Below are 22372 nucleotides of genomic sequence, written 5' to 3' on the forward strand. Positions count from 1 at the left end.
CCCTTCTGCACTACTAGCTATTGTTGTTGATGCTAGCCAAATTGTGTTTGGAGCAGCCCTACAATTGCAAGTGAATAGTACACAACAGCCGCTAGGGTTCTTCTCCCTTACACTGGAGGAAGCACAGACAAAATGCAGTGACTGTTGCCTATGACAGCGAATTTTTGGCGATATACGAAGCCGTTAAGCGTTTTAGACTGGATGTAGAGGCAGACCACTTGAGAGTTTCTACTGATTACAAACCAGTTTCCTTGGTTTTTTCAACAGACCTGCTGCTCTTTCTCACCACAGTAGTTCCGGGGTATAGAATTCATCAGCCAATTTACCGCTGACATTCGTCACTTGTGAGGTGCTGCTGAAAATGTTGTGCCTGACTACTTCTCCCGAACAAATGCAGTTTCCGCAGGTGTTGACTTCACACAACTGACTACAGCCCAAAAAACCTACGCAGAGCTACAGGAGTTTATCAAAAAATCAAATGCCGGGCTGCGTCTACAGCAGTTACCTATGGCCAACTTTTTTGTGTGTTGTGACGTTTCGCAAAGCAGACCACGAATTTTCATTCCACTGTGTTCCCGGAAACAGATTTTTAACGCCATCCACGAACTCGCGTTTTAGGAGCTGACGCCATTACACGAATGGTGACGGCCAGACTCGCGTGACAGGGTTAGCGGGATGATTGTCGGTTATGGGTTAAAATTTTTTCCCTCGTCGGCCTGCTAAAATGGGACGCCATGTCCTCAGCGCAATCGGTACATTCAAACAGCCTACACAGAGTTTTTCTCACGTCCGTATCGATCTCGAAGGGCTGATCTCCCATGTGTATGGTTTCAAACACTTATTCAATGCAAATGATAGATCTGCCTGATGGGGAAAAGCTATACCATCGTGGAAACCGTCACAGAAACACTGTCGATAGCGCGATTTGGCTGCCCTATGGACGGGACAGTTGCTTCTTAATGACGGGAAATAGTCAGGTGTGAAACTAATCAACAGTTCCCCAACTGAGTGTTACAGGTTTGTTACTTCCACGTTACGCACAGGGTGTTTAAAAGTGTCTCGAATCCTTACAGGAAACAGTACTGGGCAAAACTAGGAAAAATGGTCCTACTAATGTCTGTGAGGAAACAAGTTCTGGTACTTGTTGAGACACGGCCGTCTGAGCTGTACTCAGAACGTTCGATACTGACTGGTTCAGGCTGCGTCCGTTGCTCTTTTCTGATTGGTTGCGTTTGCTTACGAGTGTAATGTAACGGTCACACAGAGCATTTAACCAATGTCCCCTATGTTAAAATTCTGTACGTATCTTTGGTCCTATCTGGCGCAGATCCCACAGACTTGAGCGATAAATGCAGGGTTATTCTAAATGACGGACCAATTTTCAAAACTTCGTTTTTATTCAAGTATAAATCCAACGTGAACAAGTTTTATACCAATGAAAGAGCAAGTTTCAAAGTTTTTTTAACCATAATGTTTGATATCAAGTTAATAAATTTAATAATTTATAATTAATTCGTTTTTAATAATTAATTAATAATTAGAGATGTGACAGCTGTTATAAATGTTCAATGTGGCCACCGTTGGCTGCACGGCAAACATGGACGCGGTAGCCGAACTCGTCCCACACATGCGAAAGCGTATCTGCTGTTACTGAGTGCACGGCAGCAGTGATCCGGTTCCGCAGATCGTTGAGTGTGTTTAGTAGAGGCAGGATATGAACAGCTTCCTTCATGTAACCCCGTAAGAAATAGTCGCAGGGTGTGAGATCAGGAGATCTCGAAGGCGAGAAGGGCACAGCCAGGTCCTCAAGTCCCCTGTGACCGATCCAGTGCTGAGGAAAACCCTCGTACATCATGGAGCCAATGGGGCAGAGCTCCATCCTGTTGGAAAATGAAGTCCTGGGAATCTTCCATAGCTTGAGGTAACAGCAATTGTTCCAACGTGTCTAGGTATGTGATTCCCGTTAGAGCTCTTTCCGTAAAGAAATATGCTCCATAAACCTTTGTACGGGATATGGTACAGAACACGTTGATCTCTCATTTTGCGCTAATGAATGTCGATTTTCCAAACCCCATATGTGAACATTGTGTCTGTTGAGTTTTCCACTAAGGTGGAACGTCACTTCATCGCTAAAAATTACATGCTGTAGGAATGCGTCATCCTCCATCTTTGCTAGCACATAACAAGAAAATGCGCGACGATTCTCTTCGTCATCGCGGTTGAGAGCCAGCACAAGTTGTAATATGTTGGGCTTGTACGGTAAACGCCGTCTCAGAACTCTCTATACCGTTGGTTGGGGTATTCCAAGTTCTCGACTGGCTCTATTGGTAGACTTACCTGGACTGCGCACAAAACTTTCTCGAATCCATCGGACATCATCCTCAGACACAAGCGGTTGGCCTGTGCTTTTTCCTTTGCACACACTCCCTGTCTGTTTAAATTACTTTAACCAGTTGAGAGTTACAGGTTTGTTACTTCCACGTTTCGCACGGGGTACTTTTGCGACTTCGTGGTCGAATACCGAATTTGGTACGAAATGCCCGCTGCAGTGAAATTTGCGACTCACTTTTCGCGTACTCGAGAACGCGGAAAACCCTGTGCTCCTCAGTCGCCATCTCACCCTCAACTGTCACTGAAATGGAATGACGGTCCTATTGCCGCGCGAACTCTACGGGCCGCTTCTGAAACCATCACCGCCCACTAGCCGCTGCCCGACAAAAACTTTTAAACTTCCTCTTTTTATTGGTATAAAGCTTGTTCTTTTTGGATTTGTACTTGAATACATACGAATTTTTGAAAATGGGACCACCATTTAGAATAACCCTGTACTCTAGCATGGGTCGCAGGAGTGGTTTGTACGCTATCTCCGTTGTACACTGACTGCATTTTCCCAGCATCTACATCTACATGAATACCCTGCAATTCAGGCTTCAGGCCGAGGCAGTACGTTAAATGGAACCACCTGTTTCTATGCCGTTCCACTCTCGAAAAGCGCGCAGGAAAAATGAGCACACTAATCTCTCTTCTTATTTTATTATGACGGTCGTTTCTCCCCGTGCAGTTTGGTGACAGTAAAATATGTTCACATTCGGAGGAGAAATTTGGTGATAGAAAATCCATGAAAAAATATCACTGCATCGGAAAACGCTTGTGTTTTAATGCTTGCCGTCGCAACTCGCATTCATACCCATGTCTCTCTCCTATTTCGCGACCGTTCAAAACGAGCTGCACTTCTTTGTATGTTTCCGATGTCCTCCGTGAATCCTACCTGGTAAAGATCCCACACCACACAGTAGTACCGTAGCACAGGACGGACAAGTGTGGTGTAGACAGTGTACCAATGAATCGAGTTCTGTTACCTGATTTAACAGCGACTGAGCTTATGTGATCGTTTCGTTTCATAACACCACAAACACTTAGACCCAGCTATTTGTTTGAGTTTTGCTATCTCGACAGCAAAATAACTGATGCTGACTGAAGAAGACTTAATATAGAATGTAGACTAGCAATAGGAGGAAAATAATTTATTAAAAAGAGAATGTTCTGAATGCTGAATATAAATTAAAGTGATGGAAGTATTTTGTGTTGTGAATTGATAATTGTGTTTTATTCATCTCATACATAAATTTGCAATCCAACTGGTTTGCGTACAGGAGACATGTAAAAAACTTATAGTACAGCTACAATGATTTTCACATTAATAAATAATAGCACTACAATACATAACAACACTATAAGGATATTTGTTGGAATGTGTAACACCTTGTATCCGGCTCAAATTTCCAGTTCGTCCTGCCTGAATTCATCTACTGAGTAATAACACTTCGATGTCAGTACCTCATATAGCTTTCTTTTAAGTGAGCCTAAACTCATCTGCATCAACTTGTTCCCTTTTAAATTATTACAAATTTTCATTCCTATTTATTGAGGTCCCTGGGCATACAGTCTGAGGCGGTGGGTGGGGAGCATAAAATTCCTTTGTTTTTAGTATCATGTGAATGGACAAAATTATTTCTCTCAAATAATTCACGTCTAGTGCACAAAAATATAATAATTTCATATACACTACTGGCCATTAAAATTGCTACAACACGAAGATGACGTGCTACAGACGCGAAATTTAACCGAAAGGAAGAAGATGCTGTGATATGCAAATAATTAGCTTTTCAGAGCATTCACACAAGGGTGGCGCCGGTGGCGACACATACAACGTGCTGACATAAGGAAAGTTTCCAACTGATTTCTCATACATAAACAGTAGTTGACCGGCGTTGCCTGGTGAAACGTTGTTGTGATGCCTCGTGTAAGGAGGAGAAATGCGTACCATCACGTTTCCGACTTTGATAAAGGTCGGATCGTAGCCTAACGCCATTGCGGTTTATTGTATCGCGACATTGCTGCTCGCGTTGGTCGAGATCCAATGACTGTTTGTAGAATATGGAATCGGTGGGTTCAGGAGGGTAATACGGAACACCGTGCTGGGTCCCAACGGCCTCGTATCACTAGCAGTTGAGATGACAGGCATCTTATCCGCATGACTGTAACGGATCGTGCAGCTACGTCTCGATCCCTGAGTCAACAGATGGGGATGTTTGCAAGACAACAACCATCCGCACGAACAGTCCGACGACGTTGGCAGCAGCATGGACTATCAGCTCGGAGACCATGGTTGCGGTTACCCTTGACGCTGGATCACAGACAGGAGCGCCTGTGATGGTGTATTCAACGATGAACCTGGGTGCACGAATGGCAAAACGTCGTTTTTTCGGATGAATCCAGGTTCTGTTTACAGCATCATGATGGTAGTATCCGTGTTCGGCGACATCGCGGTGAACACACATTGGAAGTGTGTATTCGTCATCGCCATATTGTTGTATCACCCGGCGTGACGGTATGGGGTGCCATTGGTTACACGTCTCGGTCACCTCTTGTTCGCAATGACAGCATTTTGAACAGTGGACGTTATATTTCAGACATGTTACGACCCGTGACTCTACCCTTCATTCGATCCCTGCGAAACCCTACATTTCAGCAGGATAATGCACAACCGCATGTTGCAGGTCCTGTACGGGCCTTTCTGGATACAGAAAATGTTCGACTGCTGCCCTGGCCAGCGCATTCTCCAGGTCTCTCACCAATTGAAAAAGTCTGGTCAATGGTGGCCGAGCAACTGGCTCGTCACAATACGCCAGTCACTACTCTTGATATACTGTGGTACCGTGTTGAAGCTACATGGGCAGCTGTACCTGTACACGCCATCCAAGCTATGTTTGACTCAATGCCCAGGCGTATCAAGGCCGTTATTATGGCCAGAGGTGGTTGTTCTGGGTACTGATTTCTCAGGATCTATGCACCCAAATTGGGTGAAAATGTAATCACATGTCAGTTCTAGTATAATATATTTGTCCAATGAATACCCGTTTATTACCTGCATTTCCTCTTGGTCTGGCAATTTTAATGGCCAGTAGTGTATGCATAAGGATGGCAGAGTTAATATTTTAAGTTTCCTAAATAATGGTCGACATGGTTCTCTGTGATTTGTAGTGCAGATATTTTGAAAGATTTTTTCTGTATTTTTAGTATCTGCACTATATTTCTCGAGTTACCCCAAAAAACAATACCATACCTAATAATAGATTCGAAGTAGCTTGTGTATGCTACTTTTCTTGTGTCCATGTCAGTTGCAGTTAATAATATTTGCATTGCAAATGCAAAGCTGCTCAGTTTGTTTGCCAGATATTCAATGTGAGCCTGCCAGCTGAAATTTTTATCTGCATTTCAACTTAAGAATTTGACTGAGTCAACTTCTTCCATATCTTGGTTGTTGTGTACAATCTTAATCTGCTCACATTTTGACTGACTGGTTTGGAACTGCAACACATGAGTCTTAGATACGTTTAGACTCAACCCATTCAGCTGAAACCAAGTTTCTAAGGTACTGAGGGTAGTGATCACAGATTTGGGAATTTTTTCCAAATCCTGATCTTCCACTAAGATACGAGGGCTATCCACAAAGTACATTACGTTTTGGAATTGTATTAATTGAGCTAGTGGGTTTGCAATTCTATTGAGTACCACTTTAATAACTTTGGTGGGTATTCCATCACACCTTGCAGATTTTTTGTTTCTTAATGTTGGAATAGCGTTATCTACATCCTCCACAGAAACTTTTAATGATTTTGTAAAGTTTTCAGAGTTTTCACCTATGCCAAAGGGTTTTACTTTGTTGTGATAATCTGTTATATCTACATCAGATTGACTACAAGTTTTTTACACTTTCTCCACGAAGAGTCATTTATTTTCAACTGGTTTTGGAGTATCCCACACACAATTCTACCGGCGCCATCTTTACACTATTTGTCTGTATTGTGGCCCTGTACGAAAGTGGAATGAGGACTATTAAGTTCAGACAGGAAGAGAACAGAAAGTTTTGAAACGTGAGATGTTGGAGGATTTATGGTGAAACTCGACTAGAGGAACAGACCAGTTGATGGGACGTATCTTGTGGTATCGAGTTCAGTTTAGTGCTCATGGGCGCTCAATGGCGGGTTATCAGCGAGGTAGTGTCGAGGAATCGTCAGTTTAGTAAGGCGGGGAAGTATGTGTGTGCCTGTGTGTGTGTGTGTGTGTGTGTGTGTGTGTGTGTGGATGCATGGGTGGGTGAGTTAAGAGCGCTCAATGTCGAGGTTATCAGCGCCCATACGAAAATTAGTCGAAGCGAATGTGGTTGGACGTAGAAATGCAATAAAACAAGTAAGAACCAGTCTGCATTCGCTCTCTTCCAATCAAAGCCATGATCACTGGCACAATCACACCAACTCAAATCCTGGAACGTAGCGGGAGTTAAACATTGTAGAGGCAGATCAAGGTATGTGCACAGTATGCAGCTCCAAATGGACGTCGGTCGCAGTAGTTATCTGGAGATGGGGAGTCTCGCATAGGATAGAGTGGCGTGGAGAGTTGCTTCAACAGAATCTTCGGATTGAAGACTACAACAACATGAGAGAAACGTATCCACAACGTTTGATAAATACCGGACTGAAAGAGAGCAGGTGTAGGGAGTGGTACAAAACAGAAAAGAGAGGAAATGAGGACGAACTACGCGGAATCATCAAAGATACAACAACATAGAGGCGGATACATTGCAGTGTGATGCGGAAGAGAAGTTGGGTGTACTCACGGTGTGGGCGGCAGGCAGCGGTACCCCTGCGGACTCGTCAGACACATACGCCACCGGTCCAGGATCCGTGTCGACTGCCCACTCCTAGGGACGCACTCGCCAGACTCTCATCGATTCGTGCGTGGTCAGCTCTCGTTGATAATGGATTTTATCAGTTTGAACTTTCATACTTTCGAAAGTAACTTTATCAGGAGTGTTTATTTACGCTTCAGAGTATGGCTTCAGCACTATCATTAGTGCGATAAGACAGAGAGATTAAATGCTAATGAAGGAAATGTCGATAGCAGCAAGGCGACTGAAAAGAGAGAGAGCGAGGGAGACACTTATAGCTAGCGAGATGAACTTTTTGCTAAATGACCAGGTGGACACATTCAGTCATTCGTAGTGTTCTGTAAGTCCCACCAAGAAGACGGCACGCTATATCACTAACAAACTACATGAATGCTGTTTAGTAATGTTTGGGCTGTCGCTGTCGTCAGAGTGACGCAGCCAGAGACCCCGCGTTCCTGCTGCTGCGGCCCACACCCACTTGAACCTGCCATACAATTTTTTCCACCCACGCTTTCCAACGTTACGCATTTAATGACTGCGCCACACCTCAGGGTGTGTCCATCAACTGTCGCTTCCTTTGTCCAATATGTGCCGTAAAGCTGGTTTCCCTTCAGTTAGGTTCACTACCTAGTCATCATGCACTCGATCTACTCATGTAACCTCCACCATTCTTCCGTAACAGCACATTTGAAGAGCTTCCGTTTTCATATTGCCGGTACTGTTGACCGTCCGCGTTTCTCTTTCACATCGAGCGACACCGCAGACAAATACTTTAAGAAAAAACATCCTTACACTTAAACGCGTGTTTGGTTGATGTCAACAGATTTATCTTTTCCAGGCAGACATATTTTTTCATCGTCAGCCTGCGTATTAATCCTCTTTACATCGGCGTTCATTTGTAAATTTGCTGCCCGAAAGGAGAAAATAATTTATTGCTTTTAGTGTCTCAGTTTTAAATTTAATTGTGTCAGTGTCGCCAACTTTAATCTGGCTACATACCATTTCGTATCTCTCTTACATTTGTTGACATTTATCTTACGAGTAGCGATCAATAAGTAGCGCAACAGATTTCATTTCACGGCCACTTTCAGTTGAATAAAATGGGAAATTTATTGTGAACGTCGCGGAATATTCCCTCTCCAGCCCTTAAAGTTTCACAAAGTTCCGATAGATGACGGCGCTATACGTAGCCTTTAAAACGACGTCTGTAGCAGAGGCCCTTATCAGGCAGAGAGCTGTCACTGAGTTTCTCTTGGCGGGAAACCAAAGCATCGCAGATATTCATATGCGCTGGCAGCATGTCTACAGAAACCTGGCAGTGAACAAAAGCACGGTGAGTCGTTGAGCGTGGTGTCCGTCATTATCGCAACAAGATCCGGCGAACCTGACTGGTCTTCCGCATGCCGTCCAGCCGCACACAGCTGTGACTGCTGCAGTGTTGCAACGTGCGGACACTCTCAATCGACGTGATCGACGGATCACAATAATTAAACACCTCGCCATTCTACTGGACGTCTTTGGTGGTAGTGCTGACACTCTTGGCCACCAGTTGGGGTACTCAGAGGTGTGTGGTTGTTGGATTCCTCGGCGCCTAATAGACTCCTCACTTCGACCCGGCTCCCTGCCGCCGTTGGATAAACGGCTGCAGCAGCAAGTCGTATACTCCTAACTCACTCATTTGTTACATAGTTTAATTCTTAATTTCTTTGCGTGTTTTTGGTACTTGCATTGTCTAATTCATAAATTTCGGGCGTATTATAGTATTTGAGAGTTGTAGCATCGCGTTTTAGTACCTGAGTAGTGTAAATTCGCGTAGTCGTCTGTCTTCTGTTTTTGTTTTGAACGGCCAGTGTCGGTTGGTCACAGTCAGTGTACTCCCTGCCGCCGTTGGATAAGCAGCTGCAGCAGCAAGTCGTATACTCCTAGCTCACTCATTTGTTACATAGTTTAATTCTTAATTTCTTTGCGTGTTTTTGGTACTTGCATTGTTTAATTCATAAATTTCGGGCGTATTATAGTATTTGAGAGTTGTAGCATCGCGTTTTAGTACCTGAATAGTGTAAAATCGCGTAGTCTCCTTCCGCCGGCGAGCAGTGTGTCAGCAGTGCGCAAGTAGCAGCATTACTGCATTTACTAGGCAATCTTGTATTTTAATAACCGTTTAAATTTTGTGTCGATTTGTTTGCGCTCTCTGTAGATTAGTTCAGACGTTCTTTGCACAACAGTTTTTAGCATGGATAGGGACTGCAACTGCTGTGTTCGGATGCAGACTGAGTTGGCATCCCTTCGCTCCCAGCTTCAGGCAGTGTTGGCTTCGGTCACACAGCTTGAGGCTGTTGCCAATGGGCATCACTGTGGGGTTCCGGATGGGGGTTTGTCGGGGACGGCCAGCTCGTCCTACGCATCCCCCGATCGGACTACGACTGTGGTTGCCCGGGATACTGCCCGCATTGAGGCTGATCCCTCACCTGTGGTAGAGTGGGAGGTCATCTCAAGGTGTGGCAGGGGGCGAAAGATATTCCGGAGGGCTGAACGGAAGGCCTCTCCAGTTTGTCTGACGAACCGCTTTCAGGCTCTGTCTCAGGCTGATACTGATCTTCCGTCTGACATGGCTGCTTGTCCTGTTCCAGAGGTTGCCCCTCAGTCTTCAAGATCCGGGCGGTCGCAGAGGGTGGGCTTACTGGTAGTTGGGAGCTCCAACGTCAGGCGCGTAATGGGGCCCCTTAGGGATATGGCAGCAAGAGAGGGGAAGAAAACCAATGTGCACTCCGTGTGCATACCGGGGAGAGTCATTCCAGATGTGAAAGGGTCCTTCCGGATGCCATGAAGGGTACAGGGTGCACCCATCTGCAGGTAGTTGCTCATGTCGGCACCAATGATGTGTGTCGCTATGGATCAGAGGAAATCCTCTCTGGCTTCCAGCGGCTATCTGATTTGGTGAAGACTGCCAGTCTCGCTAGTGGGATGAAAGCAGAGCTCACCATCTGCAGCATTGGCGACAGGACTGACTGCGGACCTTTGGTACAGAGCCAAGTGGAGGGTCTGAATCAGAGGCTGAGACGGTTCTGCGACCGTGTGGGCTGCAGATTCCTCGATTTGCGCCATAGGGTGGTGGGGTTTCGGGTTGCGCTGGATAGGTCAGGAGTCCACTACACGCAACAAGCGGCTACACGGGTAGCAGGGGTTGTGTGGCGTGGGCTGGGCGGTTTTTTAGGTTAGATGGCCTTGGGCAAGTACAGAAAGGGCAACAGCCTCAACGGGTGCGGGGGAAAGTCAGGGCATGCGGGGACCAAGCAGCAATCGGTATTGTAATTGTAAACTGTCGAAGCTGCATTGGAAAAGTACCGGAACTTCAAGTGCTGATAGAAAGCACCGAAGCTGAAATCGTTATAGGTACAGAAAGCTGCCGAAATTTTTACAAAGGTACAGACGGTGTTTAGAAAGGATAGATTGCATGCAACCGGTGGTGGAGTGTTCGTCGCTGTTAGTAGTAGCTTATCCTGTAGTGAAGTAGAAGTGGATAGTTCCTGTGAATTATTATGGGTGGAGGTTACACTCAGCAACCGAGCTAGGTTGATAATTGGCTCCTTTTACCGACCTCCCGACTCAGCAGCATTAGTGGCAGAACAACTGAGAGAAAATTTGGAATACATTTCACATAAATTTTCTCAGCATGTTATAGTCTTAGGTGGAGATTTCAATTTACCAGATATAGATTGGGACACTCAGATGTTTAGGACGGGTGGTAGGGACAGAGCATCGAGTGACATTATACTGAGTGCACTATCCGAAAATTACCTCGAGCAATTAAACAGAGAACCGACTCGTGGAGATAACATCTTGGACCTACTGATAACAAACAGACCCGAACTTTTCGACTCTGTATGTACAAAACAGGGAATCAGTGCTCATAAGGCCGTTGCAGCATCCCTGAATATGGAAGTTAGTAGGAATATAAAAAAAGGGAGGAAGGTTTATCTGTTTAGCAAGAGTAATAGAAGGCAGATTTCAGACTACCTAACAGATCAAAACGAAAATTTCTGTTCCGACACTGACAATGTTGTGTGTTTATGGAAAAAGTTCAAGGCAATCGTAAAATGCGTTTTAGACAGGTACGTGCCGAGTAAAACTGTGAGGGACGGGAAAAACCCACCGTGGTACAACAACAAAGTTAGGAAACTACTGCGAAAGCAAAGAGAGCTTCACTCTAAGTTTAAACGCAGCCAAAACCTCTCAGACAAACAGAAGCTAAACGATGTCAAAGTTAGCGTAAGGAGGGCTATGCGTGAAGCGTTCAGTGAATTCGACAGTAAAATTCTATGTACCGACTTGACAGAAAATCCTAGGAAGTTCTGGTCTTACGTTAAATCAGTAAGTGGCTCGAAACAGCATATTCAGACACTCCGGGATGATGATGACATTGAAACAGAGGATGACACGCGTAAAGCTGAAATACTAAACACCTTTTTCCAAAGCTGTTTCACAGAGGAAGACCGCACTGCAGTTCCTTCTCTAAATCCTCGCACAAACGAAAAATTGGCTGACATCGAAATAAGTGTCCAAGGAATAGAAAAGCAACTGGAATCACTCAACAGAGGAAAGTCCACTGGACCTGACGGGATACCAATTCGATTCTACACAGAGTACGCGAAACAACTTGCCCCCCTTCTAACAGCCGTGTACCGCAAGTCTCTAGAGGAATGGAAGGTTCCAAATGATTGGAAAAGAGCACAGGTAGTCCCAGTCTTCAAGAAGGGTCGTCGAGCAGATTCGCAAAACTATAGACCTGTATCTCTGACGTCGATGTGTTGTAGAATTTTAGAACATGTTTTTTGCTCGAGTATCATGTCTTTTTGGAAACCCAGAATCTACTATGTAGGAATCAACATGGATTCCGGAAACAGCGATCGTGTGAGACCCAACTCGCTTTATTTGTTCATGAGACCCAGGTAGATGCTATTTTTCTTGACTTCCGGAAGGCGTTCGATACAGTTCCGCACTGTCGCCTGATAAACAAAGTAAGAGCCTACGGAATATCAGACCAGCTGTGTGGCTGGATTGAAGAGTTTTTAGCAAACAGAACACACCATGTTGTTATCAATGGAGAGACGTCTACAGACGTTAAAGTAACCTCTGGCGTGCCACAGGGGAGTGTTATGGGACCATTGCTTTTCACAATATATATAAATGACCTAGTAGATAGTGTCGGAAGTCCCATGCGGCTTTTCGCGGATGATGCTGTAGTATACAGAGAAGTTGCAGCATTAGAAAATTGCAGCGAAATGCAGGAAGATCTGCAGCGGATAGGCACTTGATGCAGGGAGTGGCAACTGACCCTTAACATAGACAAATGTAATGTATTGCGAATACATAGAAAGAAGGATCCTTTATTGTATGATTATATGATAGTGGAACAAACACTGGTAGCAGTTACTTCTGTAAAATATCTGGGAGCATGCGTGCGGAACGATTTGAAGTGGAATGATCATATAAAATTAATTGTTGGTAAGGCGGGTACCAGGTTGAGATTCATTGGGAGAGTCCTTAGAAAATGTAGTCCATCAACAAAGGAGGTGGCTTACAAAACACTCGTTCGACCTATACTTGAGTATTGCTCATCAGTGTGGGATCAGTACCAGATCGGTTTGACGGAGGAGATAGAGAAGATCCAAAGAAGAGCGGCGCGTTTCGTCACAGGGTTATTTGGTAACCGTGATAGCGTTACGGAGATGTTTAACAAACTCAAGTGGCAGACTCTGCAAGAGAGGTGCTCTGCATTGCGGTGTAGCTTGCTCGCCAGGTTTCGAGAGGGTGCGTTTCTGGATGAGGTATCGAATATATTGCTTCCCCCTACTTATACCTCCCGAGGAGATCACGAATGTAAAATTAGAGAGATTAGAGCGCGCACGGAGGCTTTCAGACAGTCGTTCTTCCCGCGAACCATACGCGACTGGAACAGGAAAGGGAGGTAATAACGGCGGCACGTAAAGTGCCCTCCGCCACTCAACGTTGGGTGGCTTGCGGAGTATAAATGTAGATGTAGATGTAGGAAACAAAACAGCTATCCGCGGACCGACGCCACACCACCTCTCCTCTGAAGAAAAACTTCAAAGCCGCACCGTCAGCCAGTAAAGTCATACTGACGGCCTTCTAAGACTCTGAAGATGTTATTTTGTTTGATATCCTCCCTCACGGTGCAACGATCAACTCTGAAGTTATTATACTACCCTTAGGAAATTGTAGAAACGACTTCATCCTGTTTGGCGCCACAAAAATGCAAACGCGCTCTTCCTTCTCCATGACAGCGCAAGGCCTCACACGAGTCTGCACACTCGAGAGGAGCGCACAGAACTTCATTGGTGTGCTCTTCCTCATCCACCCTACAGCTCGGATCTCGCACCTTTCGACTTCCAGCTGTTTAGCCCACTGTTTACAAGGTGGCGGATGGAAATGCTCACGCTGCCCAGCTGGTCCCGAACCGTCGAGTGCCAGATCCACGCACATTTACTGCCGTCCGAAGGTCTCTACGAGAGACAGGTTCAGTTGACATACGACTTCCACTAGCAAGTTCTCGTAATGGCAGGTTTGCATTTAAGCCCTCCCTACTTCAAACCCGATGTACTCATTCTGTGTTACAGTTGCGAAGCTCTGACAGAGGCTATTGTTAACGCACAGTGCGTACGATTTCAATTCAATTTATTGCCACTAATTTTAGACCTGTTATCTCTAAACTCTAAACAGGTTGTACATATTCGTTGATTATGATTACATACAGTGCTTTATATTATGTACACTACTGGCAATTAAAATTGCTACAACACGAAGATGACGTGCTACAGACGCGAAATTTAACCGACAGGAAGAAGATGATGTGATATGCAAATGAATAGCTTTTCAGAGCATTCACACAAGGTTCGCGCCGGTGGCGACGCCTACAACGTGTTGACATGAGGAACGTTTCCAACCGATTTCCCATACACAAACAGCAGTTCACCAGCGTTGCCTGGTGAAACGTTGTTGTGATGCCTCGTGTAAGGGGGAGAAATGCGTACCATCACGTTTCCGACTTTGATAAAGGTCGGATTGTAGCCTATGGCGATTGCGGATTATCGTTCCATACATTGCTGCTCGCGTTGGTCGAGATCCAATGACTGTTTGTAGAATATGGAATCGGTGGCTTCAGGAGGGTAATATGGAACGCCGTGCTGGATCCCAACGGCCTCGTATCACTAGCAGTTGAGATGACAGGCATCTTATCCGCATGGCTGTAACGGATCATGTAGCCATGTCTCGATCCCCGGGTCAACAGATGGGGACGTTTGCAAGACAACAACCATATGCACGAACAGTTCGACACGTTTGCAGCAGCATGGACTATCAGCTCGGAGACCATGGCTGTGGTTACCCATGACGTTGCATCACAGACAGGAGCGCCTGCGATGGTATACTCAACGATGAACCTGGGTGCACGAATGGCAAAACGTCGTTTTTTCGGATGAGTCTAGGTTTTGTTTACAGCATCATAACGGTCGCATCAGTGTTTGGCGACATCGCGGTGAACGCACATTGGAAGAGTGTATTCGTCATCGCCATACTGGCGTATCACCCGGCATGATGGTATGGGGTGCCATTCGTTACACGTCTCGGTCATCTCTTGTTCGCATTGACGGCACTTTGAACATTGTACGTTACATTTCAGATGTGTTTCGACCCGTGGCTCTACTCTTCATTCGATCCCTGCGAAACCCTGGATTTCAGCAGGATAATGCACGACCGCATGTTGCAGGTCCTGTACGGGCCTTTCTGGATACAGTAATGTTCGACTGCTGCCCTGGCCAGCCAATTCTCCAGATCTCTCACCAACTGAAAACGTCTGGTCAATGATGGCCGAGCAACTGGTTCGTCACAATACGCCAGTCACTACTCTAGATGAATTTGTAACCTCCTCCTCACTTATCGACCTTAATGACAGTGAAAAATTAAACCGCGTGTAACTAATGGAAATTTGGGAAAAGCAATCGTCACCGAAGTTAATGTCGGTAAAGAGGGAGGAAAGGGTTACATCTAAATGAAAGGAAAAATGCAAATGAAACTGGTGGAAATTAATTTTGAAAAGGGGTAAAGTTAATAAAGAAAGTAAATGTGCGGCCGTTACGTTAACAATTAATTGGCGTTAATTAGATATTTGAGATTTGGGGAAAATTACAGTCGCCAGTCCTATGAAAAACTACTACAATAACTGAAAAAGAAAGGTTATTGCACATATAATTAGCACTAGAAGCGTGGCAATTGAAGGTTGACACGTGTAGTGTGAAAACTGAAAGTTTGTCACAAGTAATAAATTTCGCTACACTCTGACTTAATTTAGCAAAAGAATTAATAAAACCGTAAAATTGAAAGTTAATTTAGTGACTGAAATCAATAGTGAGCTTTGTTTCTGAAGCACATCGAAATTCAGTAAAATACGGTTAGTCTTGGGCTATCTCAACAATCATTTCAAAAGCTACTTCAATCTATGCAATTTAGAAATAAGAGATTTAATTTTGAACTTGAATTAAATGCCAGAATGAGATTTCCACTCTGCAGCGGAGTGTGCGCTGATATGAAACTTCCTGGCAGATTAAAACTGTGTGCCCGACCGAGTCTGCCAGGAAGTTTCATATCAGCACACACTCCGCTGCAGAGTGGAAATCTCATTCTGGAAACATCCCCCAGGCTGTGGCTAAGCCATGTCTCCGCAATATCCTTTCTTTCAGGAGTGCTAGTTCTGCAAGGTTCGCAGGAGAGCTTCTGTAAAGTTTGGACGGTAGGAGACGAGGTACTGGCAGAAGTAAAGCTGTGAGTACCGGGCGTGAGTCGTGCTTCGGTAGCTCAGGTGGTAGAGCACTTGCCCGGGAAAGGCAAAGGTCCCGAGTTCGAGTCTCGGTCGGGCACACAGTTTTAATTCTTGAATTAAATGATTCTGAACAATTAACAATAGTAAAATTTAGTACATACCAAGCTGAGCTGCAGTCACAGGTAAGCTAAAATATGGTAACAAAACTCGCACTCTTTAATTTGTGCTTGAGTAATCTAAATATTGTAGCCAGCTATGAATACTTTTAACTGAACTTTGAAATTAAAGCAGTGAAATGGAATGATATTACTTTAATGCTGGCGTTTGAAATTCAACGACACTCGGGATCATTTCGGAAAAGGAAGGGACCCTGCTTGGTAATGCAATTGGGACAATGAGCAACAAAGGTTCATGCTACGTTGCTGTAATTTAGTGAGAAAAATTTAACAGTTTGAAAAGCTGAGGTCTGCCATACAGTTCTAAAACATAACGTGCTACCAGTCTTCCTTGTTGTTTGATTGAAGGTTTGAAGTCGTCAGTCGAGGAGGTGGCGACAGTCACTCATTGTCGGCCGTCGCTGTTGCAGAAGCTGGATGTAGGCGCGCCTTTTTCTCGACACGGTCTCCAGCCGAAACGGGCTCTTGATGTGTGCCAGCTAATGCTTCCCGTCCGCGACACCATGTCAGTGGCTAACATAGCAAGTCGAGCGCAATTACATGCTGCCAAACCCCGAAAGCGCGGCAACTCGCGGAAGCGTCACACAACACACCTGCTCCACTGCACTACTCCAGCCAGACTCCCTCTGCCCGCGCTCCACGCGGCCGAGTTCACACTACCAAAGCCCCTAAACACTTTGGTTCTGCACAAGACCTATCGATGTATTCGTTCGATAGCACAGTTTTCCCTACGCAGGATCCAGCGTAAAAATACAAATAATATTTACAAAACAAACCAGTTATACATCGACATAAATGCATAAATAAATATATATGTATACAAATAGTAAAACAATTACAATATATAAAGACACAGAAATGTCATATCTTCAGATAACAAAATAAGGAAAAAAATTTATAGTACAATAGATGGAAATGGGAGGATATGCATTTCCGGCGTTACACGTGCCCCACATTGTCTGAGGATGTTCGTGTAACCTAAACAGACTCAGAAAATGTCCCCAAAAGAAAAAAAAAACAGCGGAAATGCATATGCTCAAAACATCAAGAAATTTTAGCATTAGGCTGATTAACCATAAACCAATTTTTAGACCATAGTAACTGAGTGGAGACACTCCTAATCGTATTCCACTCTGTCATCTTACACAAAAGAAAACAGGTTAACAACATATTGAAATTCGTAGAAAACATAGAAAATGGTTTAGCTATTCTAAAATCATCAAAATTCCTCACAGTATCAAGAAGTGGAATTCTATTTACAAAATTAACCAGAGTACATGGTCATAAAAAACAGGTATATCAAAATACGCAAATTAATAATTAATTACATAGAATACACATTTTATATAACCTTTTCATAATTAATATTCTCGTCATGAGAGTCCACTTAACGCTAAACAAGAAAATAATTTACAGCAGATCGACAAAAACATAAATATTGACAACAGAATTCTTTCACATAGGCTGTCCGGGAAGAAAAACAAGTCCGCCTTCCGTACCCGCTAGTACAAAGCATGCCGACAGCGGCAAAAGAGCCGACAGCGGCACAAGAGCCGACAGCGGCTCCGCCTCGCCAGTATTGTTGCGCCCGCCTGTGCGGCACGCTTGAGCTCACTCGCCCTTGTAACGGCATTTCCAGAACGTCCGTTTCACTGAATTCTTTCGGAAAAACTCACTCCCGAGTAATCTCAAGGAGTCCATTAACACTATCATAGTGGATAACTCGACACTGTTCATCATCACACGCATGTACTAGCTTGAAACTTAAAACAGCGTCTAAGTACATCGGCAATGACTAGTAAATCACATGTTTATGAAATATTACAGCTAGTTACAAAATCAGAGACTGATGACCATAGATGTTAAGTCCCATAGTGCTCAGAGCCATTTGAACAAAATCATATTTACATTCCTTAATCTACTGTGACCCAGCTGAAAACTTAAACTACCAGCTTGGATTTTGCAATTGGTTATTAATCAGTTACTCTTAAATCATTTAATCAAATTTAATTACTTATTAATGACAACTTCTTTAACGACCTCTATGTCAGGCAAAAGCATCGCAACATGGCACATCCTTAAATCTTACACTCTATATTTACATACTGTACAAATTACCCTTTCTGTGGTATTAATCAATCCTTGGTTGGTACAATTTCAGGTCTACAATGTTCCGTATACCTAATAGTTTTCCAGAGCTTGGATACTCTAAACAATAAGCATTTGTATGAGGTATACAATGACTTAATATGGTCCATTATAAACAAACTTAAATTTAGAGATTTCATTGTCTATCTCACTCGATTTCTCATGAGCTTTTATAAGTACTAAGTCTCCGATTGCAAACTTAGCAAAACGCGCTTTAGCTTCATTACGACGTATACGAGCATCGGCTTTTAGCTTCATTATTTCTCGCAAACGATTCGTTTTCACACCAATACTAATGTCAGTGCTAATATTCCTCACGTTACAGTAGTTCAAATTCATGCCTACGCCAATGGCATACAGCCAGTTAACAATGTGTATAGGCTGGTATTGCCTATGCACACCGTCTTCTGCCTTGTCAAAACTAACTACAATTGTTGTATCTTGTGACGTACATGTCAAAGTTTTGCTTTCGCAATTAATCACTGCATGGTACTTTAATAGCCAATCTAACCCGATAATTACTTCCGTAGTTACGTGTGGCACAACGACAAACTCTTTTTTCAAATCGTGCCCCACATATCTCGAAGTTGACAATAATCTGTTTTGTGACTGGTTTACTGGCCTTCCCAGTAGCACCGATAATTTTCACTCCTGTTACTGGCATAACTACGATACCAGGTCTGTCTTTCAGTAATTGAAATATTTTTCCAGATAAAGCACTCAATTCTGCACCGGTGTCAATCAACACGTTTAGTTGTAGGTCGTGCATATTAACAGACACTACTATCTGTCTACACTTGTCCTCGACTGTTTCTTTATTTTCCCACAGTAAATCCTCGTCTATATCCAGGTCATCCCAGAAAAAACCATCCGGCTTTGATCCTAAATTCGGCTTATCTGGCGGCTTTTTCAGCCTCTGTTCACATACAGTTTTAATTTCAACACGTTTGTCCTGAGGCTTAGTCTGTAGCTTCGCCTCCAATACCGAAACCTTTTCCTGTAACTCGTCAACTAGTGAGTGCTGCTTTGCTATCAATTCACTAATTGTCACCTTCGTTGATTCCTCTTTGGTCAGATTTATCTCATCTGCCAATCTACCTGGAGGAATGTGCCCAGTAGTATCTGCAATTACTTCCTCTGGATCTGCGCAACCCACACTGCTACCGTCTGACCGTATAACGTCAGCTCTAACCTCATACACGCTGTAATCTACGTCTTTTCTACCAATCGTGTCCGGCTATCACTAAAATTCTCGTAATCTTTCTCCTCAATACTTTCGCAATGTTTAAACTGGAGTTTTGCGTCGGATGGGTCGGCCACTTCTAACTCTGTAACTTTCGGTAAAGTCTGCCGGTCAGGGCCAGAACTTTCCGTTACTACTTCAACATCCAACTCTTGCGGTATGAAACAAGACGAATCTTGCTCGTGCTCCCCATTAACTTTCCGTTACTACTTCAACATCCAACTCTTGCGGTATGAAACAAGACGAATCTTGCTCGTGCTCCCCATTAACATCAACTATTTCTGGTAAAGTCTGCCGGTTAGGGCCAGAACTTTCTATCATTTCACAAACACTATCTTCCTGCGGGACGAGACGCGGCAAATCCTGCCCGCGCTCCCCATAAACACTTCTCCCGTACAGGCTCCTATCATCTCTTAGTTCGTCGTATAAGCGACCGAACTGCCTTAACCAGACCTCATCCCTCTCTGCATCCCCTCGCTCGATGACGGACGTTTTATCCGACATCTGATCTTCTCTCAACACTTGCGAATCATTCTTAAACTCAATCTCCAGTTCCGCTGTGGGTGTTACAGCTGCCACTTTATAATCGATTTCCGGAACACTGCTTAAATTGTTCTCACTGACAGTGAATGTATTTTCTGCTGCCGTGTCTACAGCTGATCTACTACTTGTGGGCGCACTCCTTTCTCCTAACACTGGCACACTCTCCCGCCGTTGATTATTCCATACGGAATTTTCATAACGACGACACCTCGTTTTTCTACTGTTGTTGGGCCGCCAAAATTTCTCCACGCCCGGTCGGCCCCTTACCGGCGTGGCTAATGGTTTCCCTGTCTCGTCCCAGCAGATACGCTCCCCGGATGCTGCTGAGGCGGCTGATCACACCCTCTGGCTTTATTACTATTCTGTGAAGCCCGTATCACGTTAGTACGATACTGATTTCCGTAATTCCTGTTATTATTTGCATTGTACCGATTGTTATTACGGTCTGAACCATTATTGTTATTGCTGCCATGCTGGCGGTACCGGTATGCATTATTCCCATGGTTATCGTTGTTGTGGTTGTTTTGGTACTCGTTGTTGTTACCATGGCCTCTACCACTGTCGCGATTATTGCGCCAATTGTCCTCGTCCTCAACTCTTTCTAGGAAATCATTGATTGTCTTGTAATTGCTTCCTACGTATCGTTTTGTATCATCTGGAAGCTTCTTGTAGAGTTCCCAGACTATTTCGGATTCCGTGCGGCGATCACGCAAATATTCCAACTTACGGATCCAGCCCTCTCAAAACTCCTTCATCGAGCCGCGCGAATTCGCATCGAAAGGCGTCGATACGACAAATTCGCGCCATACACTTTTGCTCTGACCAGTATTCAGCCAGAAACAAATTTTTAAACTCGTTAAAAGTCAGGTTCGTAATGTTGAGGTTTAAGCCCGAATGCTTGGCATCACCAGCCAACACATCAATAACCGCATTAATTTTTCTCTCATTAGTCCATTATCTGGGTAAAACTCTTTCACAATTTTTAATGAAATCCGTCGCGTGTATACCGCCTTTTTTCAAGGGGTCGAACCGCTCCTCTTTCGTCAACAATTCCGAACTATGTGCACAGATTGGCACATAGCTCTGTTTTTTGTCAAGTTTCTTTTCTAATTCCGACACTCTCGTAATTACTTGGCAAGTGGTTGTCGCAAGCGTTTCTACTTCCCTTTTTTTTCTCTTCGCAGGCATTAGCCTGCTTCGTCACTTTAGTATCTACTTCGTATACTAAGGCCTTTAAAGTTTCCACCGTCTGTTGATCCTCTTTTTTCACTAATTGAATTTGTTCCGTCACCTTATTCTCGAAGATGGGAGCAACTGCTTCTCCTACGCTTTGCTCGATTGTGCTAATTTCGGAATCAAAACGAGTATTTATGCTCGCAATTTCCGCCTGAACTCCCATCATTTCCTGTTTAAGATTACCGATTTCGGTATTAATCACAACAATATCTTCTTTGATTTTATCAACTTTTGTGTTAACAACTCCAACACTGTTATTAACAACATTAATAGCTTTGTTCTGGTTGTCTAGCTTCCTGTCAATTTTTTCAGACTGAGCTTTAATTTCTGCCGATTGACTCTTGATTTCATTAATCAAAACATTCAACATAAATCAGTTAAATTCCCGGAAACTACCGGTTTTACATCCGTAGCTGGTTCCTCTATATATGTTCCCCCGTATTCGTCATCAAGGGGTACAGATTTGATTTTCGCTTCCGATTCTGAAACATTTTCTGAAGTTTGGAATTCCATTTCTGTTCTTTGTTGCGTTTCGGCGGTCGCGTCTTTCATGCTAGCCGCCTCCCCCTGAACAATGGGTTCCGCGGTGCGCGTTTCCCACTGTTCAACCGATTGTTCCGTGTCCAAGTCTACCAAATTTTAGTAATTGTTGCCTTCACTCATTTTAATAATTTTCAATATAAATGCCAAATCTTCAACCTAATTAGGATTCCCCCCACTACTTATTCTCGCTGACGTAAAGACCTGTTCAAATGGTTCAAATGGCTCTGAGCACTATGGGACTCAACTGCTGAGGTCATTAGTCCCCTAGAACTTAGAACTAGTTAAACCTAACTAACCTAAGGACATCACAAACATCCATGCCCGAGGCAGGATTCGAACCTGCGACCGTAGCGGTCTTGCGGTTCCAGACTGCAGCGCCTTTAACCGCACGGCCACTTCGGCCGGCAAAGACCTGT

At 44.1% G+C, this 22372-nt stretch overlaps 1 protein-coding gene across 1 annotated transcript in view; it reads right to left on the reverse strand.

Moving 5' to 3' along the window:
* Nucleotides 1-7259, reverse strand: part of LOC124619064 (phytanoyl-CoA dioxygenase, peroxisomal-like) — a 110937-nt gene extending 103678 nt beyond the window's left edge. Inside the window, exon 1 of the mRNA XM_047145398.1 lies at nucleotides 7181-7259. The gene's annotated coding sequence lies outside the window, so the exon portion shown is untranslated. The remainder of the gene's footprint in view (nucleotides 1-7180) is intronic.
* Nucleotides 7260-22372: the final 15113 nt, after the last annotated feature.

This window comes from Schistocerca americana, chromosome 1 (assembly GCF_021461395.2).
Source record: "Schistocerca americana isolate TAMUIC-IGC-003095 chromosome 1, iqSchAmer2.1, whole genome shotgun sequence".
NCBI lineage: Eukaryota > Metazoa > Arthropoda > Insecta > Orthoptera > Acrididae > Schistocerca > Schistocerca americana.